The 21,166-nt window shown below is 44.7% G+C and overlaps 1 protein-coding gene across 1 annotated transcript in view; it reads right to left on the bottom strand.

Annotated features, from left to right (window-relative positions):
- ST3GAL3 (ST3 beta-galactoside alpha-2,3-sialyltransferase 3) overlaps positions 1-20,904 on the bottom strand; it is a 244,633-nt gene extending 223,729 nt beyond the window's left edge. The window contains exon 1 of the mRNA XM_075616099.1: positions 20,655-20,904. The gene's annotated coding sequence lies outside the window, so the exon portion shown is untranslated. The remainder of the gene's footprint in view (positions 1-20,654) is intronic.
- Positions 20,905-21,166: the final 262 nt, after the last annotated feature.

Below are 21,166 nucleotides of genomic sequence, written 5' to 3'. Positions count from 1 at the left end.
CGACTCATTGCCATGACAACGTGACACTGTGTTGCCATGACAACGCAACGCCACATGACTCCGCAACTCTGCAGGAGGAGGGAAGTTCTTCAAGGAATCGCCCAAGTCGGCAAGTAACTACAATCTTCGTGCATCCATGCCGGTCACTCAGTGACCAGGGCAATGTGACAAAGTAATGTACCCATAGTGACAATGACCTAAGTCACTGCTACAAGAACACTTGTGATTGTGTCTTGCTCTTTAGCTGCTCCAGGTTAGGCTACGGTCCCGCTGCCTGCGCTCAGCACTATAGGTGCAGCCTTAGAAGGGTTACAGGATGCTAAATTCACAAACACGCTCCCTTCACACTTGAACTCGCTTCTCGGAACGCCTATGGAGGAAATCTCACATTCATGCTGATTTTCTGCACTATAAATTTCTCATCTCCTGTTTTAACTCTGCTCTCTCAAGACCAAAACAACACTACTTTTCCTCGCTCATCAACACTCACAAATCAAATCCATGCTGTCTTTTCTCTGTATTGGACTCCCTTCTCCGACCTTCTCCGACTCTCCATCCTTCCTTCACTTCTTCTCAAGCCTTTGTGAACAACTTTAAAGGCAAGGTGGATGCTTTGCCCAATGAGAGTCCTTCTGCCGCCCCCCCCTCCCGCCCCCCCCCCCCTAAACCTCCTTCTTCCACTATTGACTCCTTTTCTCCTGTTACAGAGTTGGAAGTCTGTAAACTGATTTTCTCTTCTCCCTCTACCACATCCCCTCTCGATCCCACCCACTCACACCTTATCAGAAGTCTTACTCCTGTCTCAGTTCCGACTCTCACACATATCTTCAATTCCTCCCTGTCCTGTGGCACTTCCCCATATCCTTTAAGCATCCAGTAGTCACCCCCATTCTCAAAAACACCCTAGAATGTATTAACTACCACCCTGTATCCCTCTTTCCTCCAAACTGCTAGTACATCTTGTGTTCTCCCATATACTCAACTTTCTTAAGTCCCATGCCCTCCTGGACCCTCTACAATCTGGCTTTCATACAGCTCACTCAACAGAGACTGTGCCTACTAAAGTAGATCAAATTAATAAAAAATAAGGACTACATTGATGTATTGATAGTTGGGGCGTGTACCCGGAGTCTCATTGATAGACAACATTTTTGACAACTACATTTCCCGATTCAGCCAGTGTTTCTCAAATGTCTTATATTTCAAGCAGACAACAAAGAACAGGATAAGTTGACACTCATTTCATGCGGTTAACCCTTTGGTTGGCTTGGGACAGTTTTAAAATAAACCCCGGGGCACTACATCTCAATGTAAGAAGTTCTCTCCCCAAATAGAAACGGAGTGGCTGTTGGATGCATACTATGCTGTTATACCTCTCTGTCAAATTGATGGTAGATTTTTTTTTTTATTAAACTCTCCCAACTCCAGACTGGTGCAAAAAAATACTGCCCCGGTATACTAAACAAAAAGAATCCCATTCAAAACACTAGGATTTTATTCAAGCCAGTTTGTTTGTCACAATTGTGCAGTCGTACAGTGGCTGTGAAGCATTTTGCAGTAGGAACAGAAAGCAAAAAAAAAAGTCTAAGGCTACACTTATAGTGCCGGCGACGGAGACGGCAGGCTACGGTCACTGCAAAAATCAAATAGAGATGACTTCCAGCGATCACGACCAAACCGTCGCTCCGTCATATCGAGCTTACTATAAGCACACGCGACGGGGGCAATGCATTTGTTTTCACGCGGCGTCGCCGTCGCTGGCACTATAAGCGCAGCCTAGCACTACAAAAGAAACTGGTAACGCATATACTGTTATAAGGGCCAGCCATGTGCTGCCTGGGCCTCATTTGTGGGGTCAAACGTACGGAAATCATTATTGCGCGATCATTGCCCTTGCATCGCGTTCTCCTTTCCTATGCCATCAGAATTATACATGATGTTGTCATATGCAACATTATACTAGAAGGCTAGTTGAGGAGCCATTTACCCTTCACACTTTTGCTGCAATACGGGGCTGGTCCCTCTGGAAGCAAAATGGTTAAAAGGGCATTTCAATGCATATCCAACTGGGGTGCATTGTGCCCCCCCCCCCACATGGGATGCCCACACAAAGCGTGTCAGAGATCAGAGACAGGACCCCCTCCTGTGCTCACTGTTTACTAGGGACAGCAGAGGTATGATAACAGCTAGGCTAATGCAGGCAGCTGCACCACTAAACAGCATGTCCCCTATTGTGTTTCAGGCAGGGTGGGAACTCCCACTGGAGATAGAGGGAAGACAGGTGAAGTCCTCCCTTCTGCTGCTCTACTGAGTCTGGGAGCCACAAGAGGTTGGAGGGGGGAATTGTGACTTCTTTTACTCCCCTTCTTTTATCTGCAGATTTAGACCCTCCCAATATTGGGCACATAAAATAAGGACACTTCAGTTCCTCTGTCAGTGTGCTGTACTGGAGCTTACAATTAAGAAGGCACTGTAACACAAGCCATCTATTTTCTACGCAGATTTTCTTTCCAGTAACACTTTAAATGTTTTTATGCATTACCTAAAATAGAAATAGTGAAAACTTGCCAGCACATAAAATGTTGAATTTGTTACCCATGGAGACTGCGATGGCAGATACAATAGATATCTTCTTTTTTTTTTAGAAAGGAAAGGTATACAGGGATATACCAAATAAGTAAACGTGGGAAAGATGTTGATGCAGGGTGTAATCTGAATGCTAATATTTGGGGTCAGGAAGGAATTTATTTTTCCCCTTATGAGATATCATTGGATGATATTTCACTGGGTTTTGTGTTTGCCTTCCTCTAGATCAATATCCTGTAAAGTACAAATATAGGGTAAGTATCTGTCGTCTAAATTTAGCATAGGTTGAACTTGATGGACATATGTCTTTTTTCAACTTCATCATCTACTGTAAGTACAGTATGTAACTATCTGATTACATGTTATTATTTAAATGTTAAAAAACATACGTAGAATAAAGGGGGATATAAACAAAGACGAAAACAATTAAGGGATGGAAAGATTATTACAATATAAATATTGTGACCAAACTAACACTGTCAAACGAGTGTGTATAAATAAATGTGTAAATAGTCAACACATTCTCACACTCTCATTCACTTGAGTGGTATGTAACAACGCAATTAACCACCATGCACTTTACGGAGTCTTAGTACAGTATGTTACAGTCTACAGTCTATTATCACTGATATTCATCGATGCTGCTTCACACTTCTATATCGGTTTGTGCAATATGCTTATAGGACTTGAATATGTGTGACACAGTGTGGATAGGACTCAGTAAGATGAAAGTGACCGTGTACATTAAATGCATAATTGTCACCAAACCGGCTGCAAATAATCACAGGCGAAGAACTTCCCTGAAACTTGCTGGGGATTCATCAAACCAATCATCAATCTTCAAGTTGCTGAAGGTTCTGACCCTCAACCAATGCAAGACAGACAGAGGAGCTCTCCTCAGGTCTCACACAGGGGCAGGGATAGGTACAATAGGCACATCTGGCTTTATTAGGTACAGAACATAGAAAATAGGTACAGTTCCTGCTATATAGGTACAGCTGGAGGGTATGATCTATGCTATCCAAGGACAGACAGAATTGTCTATCAGCAAGTGGAGATGTGTGCTTATTTTCTCCAGTGCTAGGATACATTGGTCTGGACACTCCCCCCGCGCCCAACAAAAATGTCAGCCGACAGCTTGCTAAAAAGATCACTTGCTACCACATTGAAACATTACAGTCTTTAGTCTTCATGCCACCTTGTCTTATTTTTATTATTATCATTGTTTATTTGTAAAGCGCCAACATATTGTGCAGCGCGGTACAATGGGGGTACAGAGTTATGTATATTACATAAACAGAGTGACATACCCAATAAGGACAAATAAGCACAAACAGATACAGAAGGGAATGAGGACCCTGCTCTAGGCAATGATTAAACAAAAGGTAAAGTGGCTGCTCATTGTGGGGGTGGAGTATATGTCGGGATGGAGTATGGTCCAGCTGCACAGCTGATCCTATTAAGGTTTGGGGGTGTAGATGCTAGGGGGCGTTAGATAGCAGGGAGTTTGGTCTTATTCGATCTGCTAGTTTCAAGCATTGGAAATCTAAATGTGAAACAAATTCCCTAAATCACCAATTCTAACATCTCCATGCCAACTTCAGAGTGGGATCTCAGCTAAGAAAGTGGCTCTCTTAAAGCATCCAACCAAGACATGTAGACTGCTGCCAAAATGAGAAAGTGCATTCCAGCTGCCAGGCTCATACCAACTGCAACGCAGTTATTTACAATCTGCAATAACATGAAATATTGTCATAGATTCAAGTTGGAGCACTTGTCCTTATCCAGGTAGCTGCACTACACACTGAGCATAGACCAGGTGCTGATTTCTTTTATTATCACATCCCATATTCTGATGGAAACACAGAGATAACAGTAATGGTAGAACATAGTATGTCTCCGGTACTGAAGGGGCAGCATAAGACACATGAAATTAAAAGGAGCATAATCATTGCTGTAATGGCAGGGGGACCGGGTGGGGTCAAACACTCACTAGTGCATAAATGGATAATAACATATAGGTTACCATACAGGTAGGGTCTGGATTTTGTCTTCTGCCATCAGGTAACTCTTTTTGCTCCCTTTTCATCTATATACTCCATCCGATCTTTATAAATGCTCCGATCGATGTGCCATATTCTTAGTAACTTGCGCTCTTGAGCTCTTGCTTTACCTTGTAACCACTGCTTCCTGAACATATCTACTAAATTCATAGTATTTCCAGGTACATAAGGGTATTCATAACCCCAAGTTTTCTTGACACGAACTCGGATCATCCAATCAGCCCGACTCAACCGGATGAGTTTACAGCCCATCGGAGCACCGGGTAAAACCCAGACCAATGGCTTCGCTTTGGGAAGCTCAGCCATAGCCATGTCCCATTGTATATTGTCGCTGAAATATAAGCGATCATCAAGTTCTTCAGTGTGCTGTTACCCCTTTGGCCAGACACCATACGTGTCATACCAGCCGGCAGCAAATCTGTGCTATCGTGGTACTTCCTTAGCGGGGGTCATTTCAGACTCAGGGGTGGCCTGGTGAATAGTGAGATCTGACAGAACGGGGGCCACTGGGCATTGGCCCAAGGAGGAGGGAGAGGGCACACCATTGTTGGAATCACTGGAGGCCACACAACCTCCCGTAGCAACAGAGTAAACTGCATTAGCTGGTTCCGCAGGCTCAGCCACTTGCGGAACTTCTGGGGGAGCCACGGTCAGCTCTTGGACAGAGTCGCCCTCCGGCGGGCCTGCCAGAATGTCTCTGGAGGCATCTCAGCAACTGTAGGGATTGTGACAGTATCGCTCCTCACTTCTGGCTTGGAACTCGCAGGTTGAGCATTGCTGATTCCTTCCGCAGACCCAGGTCGACTGATATACGTAGGAGGTGCTTCGGATTCTGCAGGAATCTCAGGGACGCATCCATCGGTCTCACTAGGGACCAGTCCTCTGGGGCAGAATTTATCAGTGACTCCATCGTTCAATGTACATGCTGCTGCATGTAGGCCTCGTTCAGGGTGCAGGCTTCGGAGGGAGGGCGTGCTGCCGTGCGAGCTGCCGTGGGACACAAAGTATTCAAATTGAATACTGGTTGTCAGGGTAGCAGCTGCCCTGTCTCCGAAGCCAGGAGTTGACGCTGGCTACAGTTTCAATAAACAAAAAATTAGTTTTTTGAAGCTGCAGCAGCGTCACTGGGACCTCGGCAGCCAATGAAATCATTCTTGAGAATGATTTTAAGACTGCAACCTCGATACCTAACCTCACGTCTGTAGCCCCGCCCCCTCCTCAACTCCTGAAAAAGTCTGCTGGGGATGAACACACATCGCCCAGCAGACTGCGGCCCTCCCTCCCGAACGCCCTCCCTCCAACTCCTGCCTCTGGCACCCTGAACGAGGCCTAAGGCAATCCGCACTCCGCACGCTTGGCAGTGCTTGATAAGGCTCCTCCTGGACGTCGACGTCCAAAGCAAGCAGCTTGCAGGAACTCTGTATCTCCTACAGTAATGACAAAAACTCTGCCGGGGATGTCAAAGTGCAATAGCTGTGGAGTACTGGTAGCAGTTGCTATCTCACCGACTCACCTAATCCACAGTGAAATAGTCCAGCACTCACAATCACGAGAGTAACAGTGGAGGGATTCTGCCGGTTGGCACCGGTTCCGGCAAACTTTTCATAGTTCGCAGTACCGGTGTGACCAGCCGTTCCTTCCCCCCCTCTAGGACTCTAGTTCTGCGTCCTGCACAATAGTTGTGCAAGGACCCCATGGGGAGAACCACTCAGCCGCCACTCTGCCACTCACCTTCATGGTACCGCATCAGAGGGGGGGATCAGGGGGGGTACGGAAGCCGATTATCCAGTTGCGCAAACGCACTGTGGAGGGGAAACCTGGCACGTAATTCCATCCAAGCGCTTCAAAGAAGGAGTACCTGCCCGCCGCTGCTCCGTTCTCTGACTGAGACCAATCTTCCGTTTACCAGATGAGTGCAGTAGCGGCTCCGTTAAACCGCCGGCAACCCTCCACCCCCCCCCCCCCCCGCCCACGCTGCTGTTCAGCTGACTAAAAAAAACTTATGGACATTTGGATTGCACTGGTTCCCCCTGGTCTCTCTCTCCCCCCTGGTCTCTCTCTCCCCCCTGGTCTCTCTCTCTCTTCCCCCCCCCCCCCGGTCTCTCTCTCTCTCCCCCTGGTCTCTCATCCCCCTCCCTGGTCTCTCTTCCTCCCCTCCAGTCTCTCCCCCCCCCAACTGGTCTCTCTTCCCCCCCCCCCTCACCTGGTCTCTCTTCTCCCCCCCATGGTCTCTCTCTCCCCCTGGTCTCTCTCTCTCCCCCTGGTCTCTCTCTCTCTCCCGCGTGTGTTCATAATAAAGAGCTATTTTACAAAGTAATTCCCCACCTGTTCTCTCTCCCCCCCTGGTCTCTCTCCCCCCCTGGTCTCTCTTCCCCCCCCGGTCTCTCTTCCCCCCCCCCCCCGGTCTCTCTTCTCCCCCCCCCCCGGTCTCTCTTCCCCCCCCCCCCGGTCTCTCTTCCCCCCCCCCCCGGTCTCTCTTCCCCCCAGGTCTCTCTCTCTTCCCCCCCCCTGGTCTCTCTCTCTCCCCCCTGGTCTCTCTCCCCCATCTCTCTCTCCCCGCCCCCGTCTCTGTCTTAAACAACCCCTACCAAAAACGATTTAGAATATGTACCAACAATTTAGATGTACATTAACAGCTGCTAAAATTGCAACATGTTGTCAAGACTGATTCCAGCATTCATTTAATTATTTTATAATGGAACCTGAAACAATGTAACAATGTATCTCTGCCACACGTTACACATCAAAGCTTAGATTTCAGCGCCTACATTTTCGTTCTTTACAAACACCTATAATTCCATATCGCTAATTACATCTGCAGAATTCATGACTAATGAATGAGTCCAAACTACTTTTACAATTATTTCCCTGGCAAATTTCACCTTTTTCCTTAAAATACATGTTACTTTTTCGCACTCCCTGGATGTTTTCTGCCAATAAGTTTTTTTTAATTTATTTATTTGTTTGTTGTTCAGACAGAAATAATTAGGCTGAATTTCTGTGGGTTCAAAGGGGGATTTCTTCTGTTTATTGGCAAAGGCTATTCTGGTTTAAAAATGGTAGCCAGTTAAAGCTGCAGTGGTATCTGCAAACTGTTAGCAGAGAGTCCTGCCACTAAGCATGGGGTTTAATTTGGGGGGTGTGGAGGGTCTTCACATTTTGCTGCTGGATAAAAGGGGTCCATATAACCGGCGTGAGTAGCACCCCTGCCTATGTGAAGACCCACCCCCAAATGAAACCCCATGCTTAGTGTAAACAGTATAGATTGTTATGGAATAGAGAAAAGAACCAGATAACATGTGGTTCCCGTACGAACTGCTCCAGTGTGTGTGTGTGTGTGTGTGTGTGTGTGTGTGTGTGTGTGTGTGTGTGTGTGTGTGTGTGTGTGTGTGTGTGTGTGTGTGTGTGTGTGTGTGTGTGTGTGTGTGTGTGTGTGTGTGTGTGTTCTTCTTTTTTGGTTTAACTCCTCCTGTGGGATCCACAATGCACCAGCACTGAAATTATTCATCTTCATTATACAATACACCCTATTAAAAGTCTGATGAATGAGTTAAACCCTTCAATACTAGGTGTTTGCATAGTTGTATATCCAGGCTGAGAGCGAGCGCAACTTCCGCTCAGCGCGATCAAACACAGTGTGACACAAATCGCCCCTGCTCTCACTGCAGGGTGCGCGAGCAAGAGCGCGCAAGCAAGAGCGTGCGAGCAAGAGCGCGCGAGCAAGAGTGCGCAAGCAAGAGCGCGCGAGCAAGAGCGCGCGAGCTTCCAGCCTGGCCACGGCCTTGTCTGTGTATGCACTAAAAATAATGATCACTGGATATTGATCACAGCGTAGGTTCTATGCTTCAGCAATAACTTAATCAATACTTATTTGCTCATGTATTACCCAAACATTCTAAACATGCCTTAGGAAAATCTAAGATATTTCTGCAGCCAGACACAGCGGGGGTCCCTGCAGTCCCATTCAAACGAAGGGAACAAACCCCGCTGTGTTAATCCGATGGGCCATTAGTCTGGCTGCAGAAAAATCTCAGAGAAATGATGGGCCATTAGTCTGGCTGCAGAAAAATCTCACAGAAATGTTGCAGTGTTTCTGTGAGATAGCCACAGATTTTCCTGGGCTAGCAGGAGAGAACAGGGAGGGGCGGGGGGGGGGGGGGGGATCGGTCACCAACCGATAAGGTAAGTAAAAAGAGATCAAATGGTGATCACTCTGTTCCCAACAAATATTGGGGAACACGTAGTAAGCTCAAAGAGTATCTAATGAACCGTTCCCTTTAGTCATACATATCTTATTTTATAGTAGTGTAGGTGGTGTTAAAACTAATATCAACCAGTGTCTATCACCTCTCTCACGGGCTCACCGCTGAGTTCACACATTCATCTCGGTTTAATTGTTTACAAAATTACACATTTCAGCCCCAAAAATGAAGCGACAACAGGTATTATTACATTATTTAATATAAAAAAAAAAAACAAGATCTGCAACATGGAATGAAGATCCCCGGGAACATCTAACACCAAGAGATGATGAAATATCCGCTTCCCATACAAGAGATGAGGATCGAGCAGCTGCTCTTCCTGACTGCTGGAATATGAAGCAGGTCGAGGAATTACAGAGAAAATATGATGGTTTGGCTGTTCGCAACAAGAAACTGGGTTGTGATCACTGCGCCAAATTTGATTCCGTAAACGTGAAAGGAATTCATGTAGCGCAGGAACGGAAAGGCGGCAGTATTGAAGCATCAGGAAAAAATAAAGTCGTCCAGCGAGCTTCTCTCCGGAAAAAAAATGAATGAACACTTTTTTCATCACAGGCACACGGTATATGTGTGGCACAACTGAAATGTCGTACTGGTGCTGTAATTACCAAATGCATAGATAAAATTAACCAAAAATATATCAGCTCTACATGTAAAGTCTTCAATACAGTTTACAGCAAAGCAAAAAGAAATAGGTCATTTTCTGACATTGAAGATCAGATCAAACTGCAAATAAAAAATGGTTTGGATGTGGGAGTGGTACTCCATTCTCGGAAAGCTGCTGTCACAATAGTTGATCTCATTGCAAGAGAAATGTAAAAATATATATTTACTAATGTAACGGTGTTTCTGAACCGGCCTGACCCACCCAATCTCACATTGGCCCCTGCGGTCTAACCGGCCCCCATTACAGTGTGGTAGTGTCTGGTGGTGCACCTGTTGGCAACAGGACTCCTGAGTCTCCCGCATGATGGTGTATGGGGAGGACCCGTCCAGACAGGCAGCTGAGGTAGTATGCTGAGTCTCACCTAGTTCCAGTGCAGCGCCTCCACCTCATCAGGGTCCCTGCGTCCGCAAGTGGATGATCCTGTTGAGGAACTCCTCCGTGGTGCTCCTCTCTGTACATTCACTCCACACATGTACACGAGAGGGTTTGTGAATGAGAACATCTTTATTGGTTGATGTGGGCTAGCTGCCCCTCGCAGTAGATTCTTAGCCACTCATGTCCAGTCAGTGCCTCCCTTTAAAAGGTGTATCTCTCCTTAAATAGGGATTCCCTATCCCCGCAGGGATCACTGCCCTGTGCCAGGTCCCTGGACACAGTCTCCTCTTCAGTTACTATAACATAACTAGAACTCTTATCAACTCAGGCTAGTACTTGAACTTGAACTCCTGCCAGAACTGGATGCAGATCTCACTTTAGACTCAGTGCTGTGCCTTATGTACACTCTGGAAGCTGACACACCTCTGACTTCACTAACCATGGAGTCAGAGCATGTGACTACTCCCATCCATACACAGGGCACCCCACCAGGGTGTGAGGGCAAACCTCCATAATTACTGCTGGCATACCCACAACTTACCAGGCCTTACTGTCAGCAGGAGAGATGACTGTAGCCATTTTACATGACCGCTACACTAAAATAATAGAAAAAAAATTAAAAAAATTTGTGTCATCATTGATGAAGCTTCAAACATATCTAAAGCTGCGGCCACGCTGCCGCTGAGCGCGCTCATGCTTGAGAGCGGTGACGTCAACAAGTCTCCAAGCACGAGCGCAGTCTGTCCTGCATAATTTTGCAAGTGCGAGTGGGGGGTAGGGGAGGTGGTCAAGGATCGGGGCTATTACTGTTTGTAATGTTTGTTTGTGTGTGTGTGTGACTGTGTGTGTGGCTGTGTGCTGTGTGCATTGACTGCTGCTGAGCGCGCCTCAAAGTCAATTTTGTTTGTCTCCCCAAGCGCCAAGCTTGGGAGAGCATATGTGCGCGCTCACGAGCGCACGCCGCGTGATCGTGGACGCAGCCTAATAAAGCAGTGATCATAATTTTTGTTGGGAGATTGTCATCTATCGCCTCCAATTTTCCTCGATTTGATTGAGCTGGAAGCACAGGATGCTGAGACTATACACTAAACTTTGTTAAAAAGTTTGTGTGATGTTGGATTTGTTATTGGATATTTGAGAAATAATTTGGTTGCATTTTGTTCTGATGGTGCAAGTTTAATGCTTGGTTGCAAATCAGGGGTGAGCACCAAGCCTTACAAAAGACTTTCCAGGCATCATCATTTGGCATTGTTTAAATCACCATCTGCAACTTGTCTTAGATGATTCTATCACTGAAATAAAATAGGTGAATCGCTTCAAAATGTTCATAGATAAAATCTACACGATTTTTCACTAATGAAACAAAAATGAAATGGCCCTTTTCAAAATTTCAGAAGAACTTGGACTAGAAATGACGAAGATTGGTAGAGTTTTGGGACCAAGATGGCTGCTTGCAGCTTGAGATCAACACTTTCTGTATAGCGTGCTTACTGTATATCCAGCTTTATACAAATATTTTTATCCACATAAACAATATTCAGGAATGGCTTCCTGTCTCCGCAACAGATTCTTCATAGACGATTTAGCATTAATGATAGATATATTGCAAGAAATGCCCTTACTTTCTAATGCCCTTCAAAACAGAAATATAAATTTAGTAAAAGCTGAAAAATGTATAAAAACATCCATTGGCGCATTTGAAATGCTCAAAGGAAGCCGCGGAAACGTTGAAAAGAAAGTTGATCCTACCACAAATTCTGACACTTTTAAATGTATTGACTGTGTTGAGAATAAAAAAATATGTAAATCTTCCTCGTCAAAAACTACTGGAAGCCGTTATCAGTAATATGAAAGCCAGGTTGATGGACAGTGATCACTTAAAATCAGGATATAAAGCGCAAAATAACGATAATACAATTTATGAAATAGTAGACACACTAGAGCCAGATTGTTAGCATATTGATGAAGTTGTTGTCACTTGGAAAGCCTCCGAAGCAAAACTGTGTGAATTCAACAAACGCTTTCATCATAAAATCAACATCAATGATTTCCGCCACTATGTGGAAAATGTTCTAAAAAAAAAAAAAAATCGACACAACCATGAGATTCCAAGTACTGTACAAAGGGCAAAAAAGATTATCAGTACCGTTGCTGTTAGTTCTGCGGAGGCAGAGAGAGGGTTTTCTACAATGAATAATATATATTCAGATAAAGAAGAAATCCTAGGATTGCAGCGGTGCACAGGCAAATAGGAGAAGGGGACCAGCAAGGTGTGGGTTAAAAATATGTTTCGGACAGAAATTGTCCTTTATCAAAGAGCTGATTCGCGTCATTCGCCCTTACAGTCTTATAGAGCACTCCCCGCCCACCTACGTCATCACGCTGCGTGATTTCGGCGCGAAAATCGCCGATGTACGACCTCATTGGTCGGAGCTATCAGCCAATAAGACAGCTCAATGCCAAAGGTGTGTAGCGAGGGGAGGGGAGTGACGCGCTTCTCTCACCAGCACGCAGACCCCTCCGCTGACACACATAGCAACGCTGCCTGGTTACACTTCCTGATCCCTAACAAAAACAGTGAACCTCCTGTCAGTGTATAGGTGTATATATAGATGAACGGGTAGGCGGGGAGGGGGGGGGAGGGGGGGGAGGAAGCAAAAGACTGTTAAGGAGGAAAGAAAAAATATATAAAATTAGCATAGCAATACATACTAGACTAAACTAAACTAAAATTGACAGATTGATTTTACAAATGTCTTTATTATATAGTCAATTGAAACAAGACATGATTACACATTGTTCCTTGACTTTATATATTGCCTCCATTTCAGTCTTAGATTCGCAATCCAATTGTTAACTGTTTTTAATATGTGATGTAAATGTTGTAATGTGTTTAGTCTAGTATGTATTGCTATGCTAATTTTATATATTTTTTCTTTCCTCCTTAACAGTCTTTTGCTTCCTCCCCCCCCTCTTCCTTCCCATCCCGCCTACCCGTTCATCCGTATATACACCTAACTATGTACACTGACAGGAGGTTCACTGTTTTTGTTAGGGATCAGGAAGTGTAACCAGGCAGCGTTGCTATGTGTGTCAGCGGAGGGGTCTGCGTGCTGGTGAGAGAAGCGCGTCACTCCCCATCCCTCGCTACACACCTTTGGCATTGAGCTGTCTTATTGGCTGATAGCTCCGACCAATGAGGTCGTACATCGGCGATTTTCACGCCGAAATCACGCAGCGTGATGACGTAGGTGGGCGGGGAGTGCTCTATAAGACTGTAAGGGCGAATGACGCGAATCAGCTCTTTGATAAAGGACAATTTCTGTCCGAAACGCGTCAGAGTGTGTGTCCCCCGTTACCATGCAGATTCAATAAACATATTTTTAACCCACACCTTGCTGGTCTCCTTCTCCTATTTGCCTGTGCACCGCTGCAATCCTAGGATTTCTTCTCTACATCAACTCTGAGCTTGCTGCACACACCACAGGAAGCTGCCATTTGTGAGTATTGCCTTTCTCCTTCACGAGGGGATTTGATGACCAGGAACAGTGTTGCCAAGATGTCCTGTCCAGCGGAGTCAAAAAGTTTGATGGTATGTTAACCCCTTACTTACTCCTACCTATGAACAGTTATACCATATAGCTACACTGCTGCACTTCAGAACACTGGGTCCAATGCTCTATCTCTTGGCTTCAGGTGCTTCCTTTACACCATGATATGTGGACATTAACTCTTCAAGTGACATTTGAGTCCAAGTCGGATTGAGCACTGTTGTTGGGACCTGTGCCCCAAACTACCTACTATATTCAGATAAAAGAAGCCGCCTCAGAGTTCAGAATGTCGCAAATTTGATGGCCATTAATATGATTGGCCTCCCATTGGATTCGTGGGACCCCCACTCCTTCAGTTCAAACGTGGCTGAGAATTAACCCCACCGCCGATGACAACAGGGGGAAACATGGACGAAGGAAACAGTATAATGATAATCAAGTAACAATAGGGAAATATTTCAAGGAAGGCAAATAAATAATTTCAATCAAATATTGTTGGTTTTTATTTTTCACTATAAAATGGCGGTACGGTGAGAGAGAACCTGTTGCTAAAATGTTTGACTCCCACCCCTGGAGAGTCCGTAGTAGAGTCACTCCCTGTTCCACATGCTTTCTTCTCTCTGTAATCCTCAAAACCTCTCCTGACAAACTAGGGGAGGATCATGGCGTGGCCCGCATCGATCTGTATCCACAGTCACTTTCGGGAAAGTCCGGAGGCAAGAGCGTGGCCGCATACTTTGCGTTACTGGGCAACGGGCTCGGCACATCATTGCCGCTATACACTCTGTTTGGGAATCTCCATCTCTCTTGACTTGGCAGGAACACTGTCCCTATTAGCTGATCGGGAGATGCTGTCCCTATAAACTGGATGGGAACGCTGTGCCACTTGACTTGTGCAGATCATTTCTGTTAGCGAGGGGTTTGGCTTACTACGATTTTGCTGTTGAGGGGCTCACAGTCCTAAGTAAACTTAGCTTTGCTCAACAGTCACTTATTTCTCATATACATTCACACTTTCCTCAAAGACGCCCATTTTGGCTCTGTAGTAGGCAAGTCCCACTGAGTGCAGACCACCGCCATTTTGAGTACAACAGTCGGTATTCAGGATTGATCCAATTTCAACGTTGGTGTATGGGTAAAGCTTTGCAATACATAGTCCACATAAAACAAACTATTCACCGTAAAAGTTCCAAAATGGGCAAAACATAAACATTCTTCCTTTCCCTCTCTCTCTCTTGCTTAGTCCCACGTTGGGCGCCAAATGTAACCCTCCATGCCTGGCTTCATAGGGAGGCTAAATCGGTGTGTTACTTATATGGCTACTTCGCATTGTTTACCTTGACTCAGGGTGCTGGCATTCGAGCGGCTGAGCAATGAGGTAGCAAGGTTGTAAAATAATGGGGGTCAGGAACTTTTCTAGTACAACCGTCATTTATCCATGTCCCCACCTCAGGGACCGCTCACGCATATCTTGACATGCTGTACAGAGTTTTATACAAAGACATACACAAATACTTCTCTTCCATCTATGCCCACTCTTAACACTTAGATGGAGGTACTCTGACTTATTGCTTGGGTAGTTGTGGGACCTAGTCCCCCTTGTCTCTTCAGAACCCTTTAGATAGTGATCCGACTATTCAGGGCCCCTACGGGAAATCATGATAGGTCTCATTGTGCTTGACCCAATACCTTGCTGTCTGTATTTGGGAACTGCCACTTCCACACAGACTGATGAAGAACTTTAGCCATAATCCGTGGATAGAGCTGATCAGCAGGCATTCGGAGCTCTTTTTTATTGCGACCCGCTATGGCGTGCCGTATTCCTTTTACTGAACTGTACAGGACTCTTTTCCATCTTTAGTAATGGAAATAATATTATTATTGAAGTATTTAACTTTATACGTATTACCAGTGGTTGACAAATCACCAAAAAATCTACTCGCCACACAAAAAAATCTACTCGCCACCTAGTACCAAACGTGTGCTGCTTGGGCCAATATTTACTCGCCCGGGGGTTAAATCCACTCGCCCGGGGCGAGCAAATGTATAGGTTTGTCGAACACTGCGTATTACCATATATGTTTTGTCAATTGGATGTAGCATTGGGCTCCCCTGTCTTTTGTTGTATACATTTGCCACGCTCATTGGCACTCCTTTTGACACACACACACACACACACACACACACACACACACACACACACACACACACACACACACACACACACACACACACACACACACACACACACACACACACACACACATATGTGGTGGGTGTTGGGGTTTGAGCTTGCTAGGAATGAGTGTGTTAATTCAATTTCTAACTGGCAACAGTTGTTTGGAGGTAGGTGGCTCTTCCTCCCAGAGCTCACCCCTCCCCACCTTTTTAACTTGGGAGGTTTTTCATTTTGCTGTATGGACAGGACCTACTGTGGTTGTTCCCACTCATACAGAGGTTAAAGGGAAGGTTCACAGTGTAGTATTAGGACCTGCAAATTTGGTAATGCCTTGACGTTGGTATACAGGTTTATGACGCTTTGGCCAAAGGGTTTAACTAAATGACCAAGAAAATATTATTATTTAAGTATTTAACTTTATACTTATTACCATATATGTTTTGTCAATTGGATGTAGCATTAGGCTCCCTTGTCTTTTGTTGTATACATTTGCCACGCTTAGTTGCACTCTTTTTTACATATATATATATATATATATATATATATATATATATAGTGGTCGACAAATCACCAAAAAATCTACTCGCCGAACAAAAAAATCTACTCGCCACCTAGTACCACACGTGTGCTGCTTGGGCCAATAGGAGCTCGCCACGATGTTAAATCCACTCGCCTGGGGCGAGCAAATGTATAGGTTTGTCAAACACTGTTTTTTATATATATATATATATATATATATATATATATATATATATATATATATATATATATATATATATATATATATATGATGTGGTGGGTGTTGGAGTTTGAGCTTGCTGGGAAGGTGTGTGTTTCATCTTTAGGGGCTCCTTACTTTAGGTGTACTGGCCCTATCTGCATCATAACAAAACCGGGCAGCCTGATCTATGCTATCACCTTATTAACATACCCATCTACACTCCCCGAGGCTCCGCTCCTCTGGACCTTCGGGAACCTAACCTAACAGTCCCTCATCCTTAAATACCCCTGTGTGATGTATTGATCCCCATAGCAACCAGGGTGGGGCCAGCATATACCAGTATTGTTAGTAACCCTTTAAGAGGGGGTTACATATATATAAAAAATTAATAGGTTTGGAGCAGATGGTCTCCGTAGCTGAACCCGATTAATTTCAGCTCCGGGGACTCCTGTCTCCTGAGGAACACCCCTGGGTCGATGTTGCCAGTATCTCTCTGCAGTTTAAATGTCACAGCTTCCCATTGGCCCATGTGACCTGGAAATTTAAACCGAAGAGAGATACCAGCACCCAATACGGAAGTGTGTATCTCAGGAAGCAGGCGTCCCTGTAGCGTAAATTAATAGGGTTCAGTTAAGGACCCCCTGCTTCTAACCTATTTTTTTTTTAAATGTAAATAAAAACGGGGACATTTTAAGTCCCCATTACGTATCGTCCTTTTTGGGACTGACCCGCGGAAATCCCGGGGTCAAGTGAACCGTCCGATCCGGGGTTTTCGCCCATCTCGTTATATAACCCATTAACTGTGAGCAAATGGATCAAATCCCACTAACGAAGACCTGCAGGGCCATATTATTAAGCATTCAATCACGCACCTTACAGCACCGCTTGGTAAAGATGCCCAGTCACCTGAATGGGCAGGAAGGTGTTTTGTAGCACAAAGGGTGTCTCCCAGAATAGCACTTTAGTAAATCCAGCTCCTAATGTTCCAACTTTAACTTAACCCTTTATGTTCCTATTCCATATGCTGTGATGCCGCCTTCCCCATGCTGGTGGAGATTTAGTCCCGGCCATTTAAATGTATCTGTCTCTCTCGATTGCTGCAGCTCCCTTTTTGTACATTCCTGGCAATTATAATAATGTTGTACTGAAGAAAATCCAGCACACCCTAATAATAGATACAAAGTCACTGGTATATAACCAATTTGAAAATGTAATCAGTGCACAAATAAGTCAAACAACTGACAACGCCACACTAGGAGAACAGATAAAATATAGGTAGGGCCATACGTGGGATGTACAGGAGGATAAGGGATAAAGGAAAAGTAGGATGGGACAACAAAGGGAAGGTGAGGTGAATGGTGGAAGGGGAACAAAGAAAACAAAAAAAACAAAAAAAAGTTGGTCACAAAGGGGGAGTATTTGGGGGCAACGTTTCGGGACTTGTCCCTTCGTCAGGCCCGTTCCCCTCAGTCCCAGGGGGACAAGAGGGTACTTCCCTAGCCCCAGAACCCACAACAACAGAACTGACCCTAAGTAAAAACAATAGAAGACCCTCCACAAATTGTAAGTAATATTCTAATTAAATACACATACAATATCCCTAAACTAATTGGCAAAATAAATCCACAGTTTAACTTTTGTGTAGATATATTCAGGGACAGACTACATGCAATCAGCTACAATGTATTAGTGAACTAGCAACAACTGAGAACACCAGAGAACAGCAAAGAGAGGAGGCAAATCAGGAGTAATGCAAACCAGACAGTCCTTGACACCCCGCTTTGTGTATATTTATCTACTTTCTGTGAGTGCTGTCTATTACTTTTGTCTAAATTATAATAATGTTGTTTTCTCTTGCATTGCGCTGACAGTGCACGCAGTGCTGTACACGGAATTTTTGCAGGCACGGGTTCCTGCCCCGTAGAGCTTACAATCTATGATTTTGGTGCCTGAGGCACAGGGAGATAAAGTGACTTGCCCAAGGTCACAAGGAGCTGACACCGGGAATTGAACCAGGTTCCCCTGCTTCAAACTCAGTGCCATTGTTTACTTTGAGTCAATTCTTAGTTCTTCATTAGAGGAAAATCTCTCAGAAGTGTGGCAGCGTCATTAGATCCGCTAATTAGCCAGAGAATCAATGAAAACAGACCGAGAAAGAGCAAAAGTGCCCAATTGAAACAAGAGTGTTAAAGCAAAACTTTTATACAGCAAGGCCCCAGGCATGCGGCGGGTTCCGTTCTATGGGCCCACCGCAAAGTGAAAATCGCTGGAAAGCGGAACTGGTGATTTTCGGAATGTGCGCATGCGCAAACCGGCAATTCCCCCCTTCTGCGCATGCGCAACCTCTGTTCGGCGCGCGCAACCTTTGTTCGGCGCATGCACACCCTCATGAGCCGCCCGTTCTGCGCATGCGCGTCCCCTGGCTTCCCTGTTCTGCGCATGCGCAGACATGGCGGCCCCCTTCTCGGTACCGCCGTATCAGCGGATTGCCGAGAAGCGGGGCCTTCCTGTAATAGGATTTTGCATGGCGGCGGCAAAATTCTCAGTCTACACAAAACACCATTTTTTCCGTGTGATATTAAAGGGTTTGCAGTTCTATAGCCCCTACCACTTTGCATGATGTGGCTGAGCCCCTGGTGACAGCAGGTATGTATGTTTTTATATAGCGCCATTAATGTACATAGCGCGTCACAGCAGTAATACACGTGACAATCATATAAATAACAAATATTATTACATAGAGGGGAGAAGTGCTTCAGACATAAAAGTAACATTTAGGAAAAGGAGTCCCTGCTCCGAAGAGCTTACAATCTAATTTGCGGGTGATTCCTCTGTTATGCAGAACTGCTAATCTGACAGATCTGGAGTCACTATCTTGTTAAACGCCACACATGGAACTAATTAGGTGTTTGTAATCTGCTTGCAAAGCCCTTATCAGATTACTTTGATATGGGGGACACAGCACCCAGAACGTGGCAGAAGTAACGTGGTCTACTGGAGGGAGTCAAGCAAAACTTGATCTGAGATTCTCAAAGGGAATCAGGAGTCTCTTGTGCAGAATGACGGTCTTGTCCTTCATTTGCTGTATTGTGGGTAGCGTGCTGTAATATTGGAGTAGGTGCGTATTTGAAAGGTGCAGTCCCCAGCGGGACTGAATTTATTTCATGGTAAATATTTTTCAATCTTGAAAAAAATAAAAGCTGTATCCTTACAATGTATGTAAACCCGGAATTTAGGATGGATTTTGCTGCAGTTATTTCTGCGTTATCTTGCACCCTTTCCTAACCGCTCCTCAAAATGAATGATGTATCAAGTTCCAGATTTATTTGAAATAGGCATGTCAAATGTGTGTGCTCTCAAAACATATATAGACACCATCCGCTTCAATTGCTTTGCATCAGCAAATAACTTAGCGCAGTGCAACCTACTTCACAAATTGCTTCTGCTTCTCTTGCTTTTTACCCCTATCCTTTACAAACATTATAAGTAGGGATTCCAGTTGTGTGAAATCAGTGTTTATTTATTTTTTTGTTCCAGTGTTTTCATTTGAATAAAAAAAAAAAAAAAAACCTAATCTGTGTTTATCAGTGTTAACAGTAAAAAAAAAATAATAATTTCAGATTCATTTGAATTCCCTGTTTATCTGGGCACTTTTATTTGTAGTTTCCATACCTCCTTTGGCGTGCCTTTGTATCCGATCTGCAGCTGTGATTGCTACAGAAAGTCTAATTGAATAAGAAATCATGTTTCATTTCCTGTACTTTTATCGCTTTTATCCAGAAGTCAGACTATCAGTTGGAGGTGTTGTTTCTGTGTTATTCCGGAATCCCTAATTCTAAGCAACTTTTATACTGCACGGACAGCGACATTAATATCCCACTATTTGCATCTGACATTGGTTTGGCTGAACCTTTTTTTATCAGTATTGCCATATTCTTTGTAGCAGCGTTACATATATTTATTTATGTATATGTTTATTTACATAGCGTTTCACAGCAGTAATGCACGTGACAATAAAATAACATATTATGGGAATAGGAGTTTCAGAAATAAAAGTAACATTATATAGCGCCATTAATATACATAGCGCTTCACAGCAGTAATACACGTGACAATCATATAAATAACAAATAATATAAACAACACATAAAGGGGAGAAGTGCTTCAGGCATAAAAGTCACATTTAGGAAAAGGAGTCCCTGCCCCGAAGAGCTTACAATCTAAGTGCAATCTAAGTCTTGTACTCTTACCTTTCGGCCATGAGTTCCATCAGTAAGCGGTCCTCTGTTTTTAGAGCTGCTTGTTGTGTCTCCAGTTCTGCTGCCTGCTCCAGACACAAACAGCTCCCGGCTGTGCTTAATATTCCATAGAGGATCAGTGACTGGGAGAGAACTCCTCCTGCAAGTACAGTTACCTGTGATCAGAGAGCAGGAAGGGATAGAGGAGGAACAGTGGAGACAGCAGGGAGAGTTTAAGGGAGCCAGGCACCCAGAACTAATCCATCTCTTTACTTCTGCTGCTTTAGATGATAAAATAGCCAGCCCCCTCTCTTTCACTGCCCAACTACACCAAGCACACACGTATCACCCATCTGCCCCCTTTTTACCCTGCCCCCTAACTGCATCACCTGCTTTTTTAACCCCTTGGCCACCAATGAGGAAGGCTATTCGGATAGCTGAGGGGGTTCAATTTATAGTCCCTCTTAGTTTGGCAGGGAAGGGGTTAAAGCGGTGGTCAGACGTCGCCCCTGCTATATATTTCT

The sequence above is a fragment of the Ascaphus truei genome, chromosome 10, assembly GCF_040206685.1.
Source record: "Ascaphus truei isolate aAscTru1 chromosome 10, aAscTru1.hap1, whole genome shotgun sequence".
Taxonomy (NCBI): domain Eukaryota; kingdom Metazoa; phylum Chordata; class Amphibia; order Anura; family Ascaphidae; genus Ascaphus; species Ascaphus truei.
Note: the sequence above shows the minus strand (reverse complement) of the source record. Positions and strands in the feature narration are given on the sequence as shown.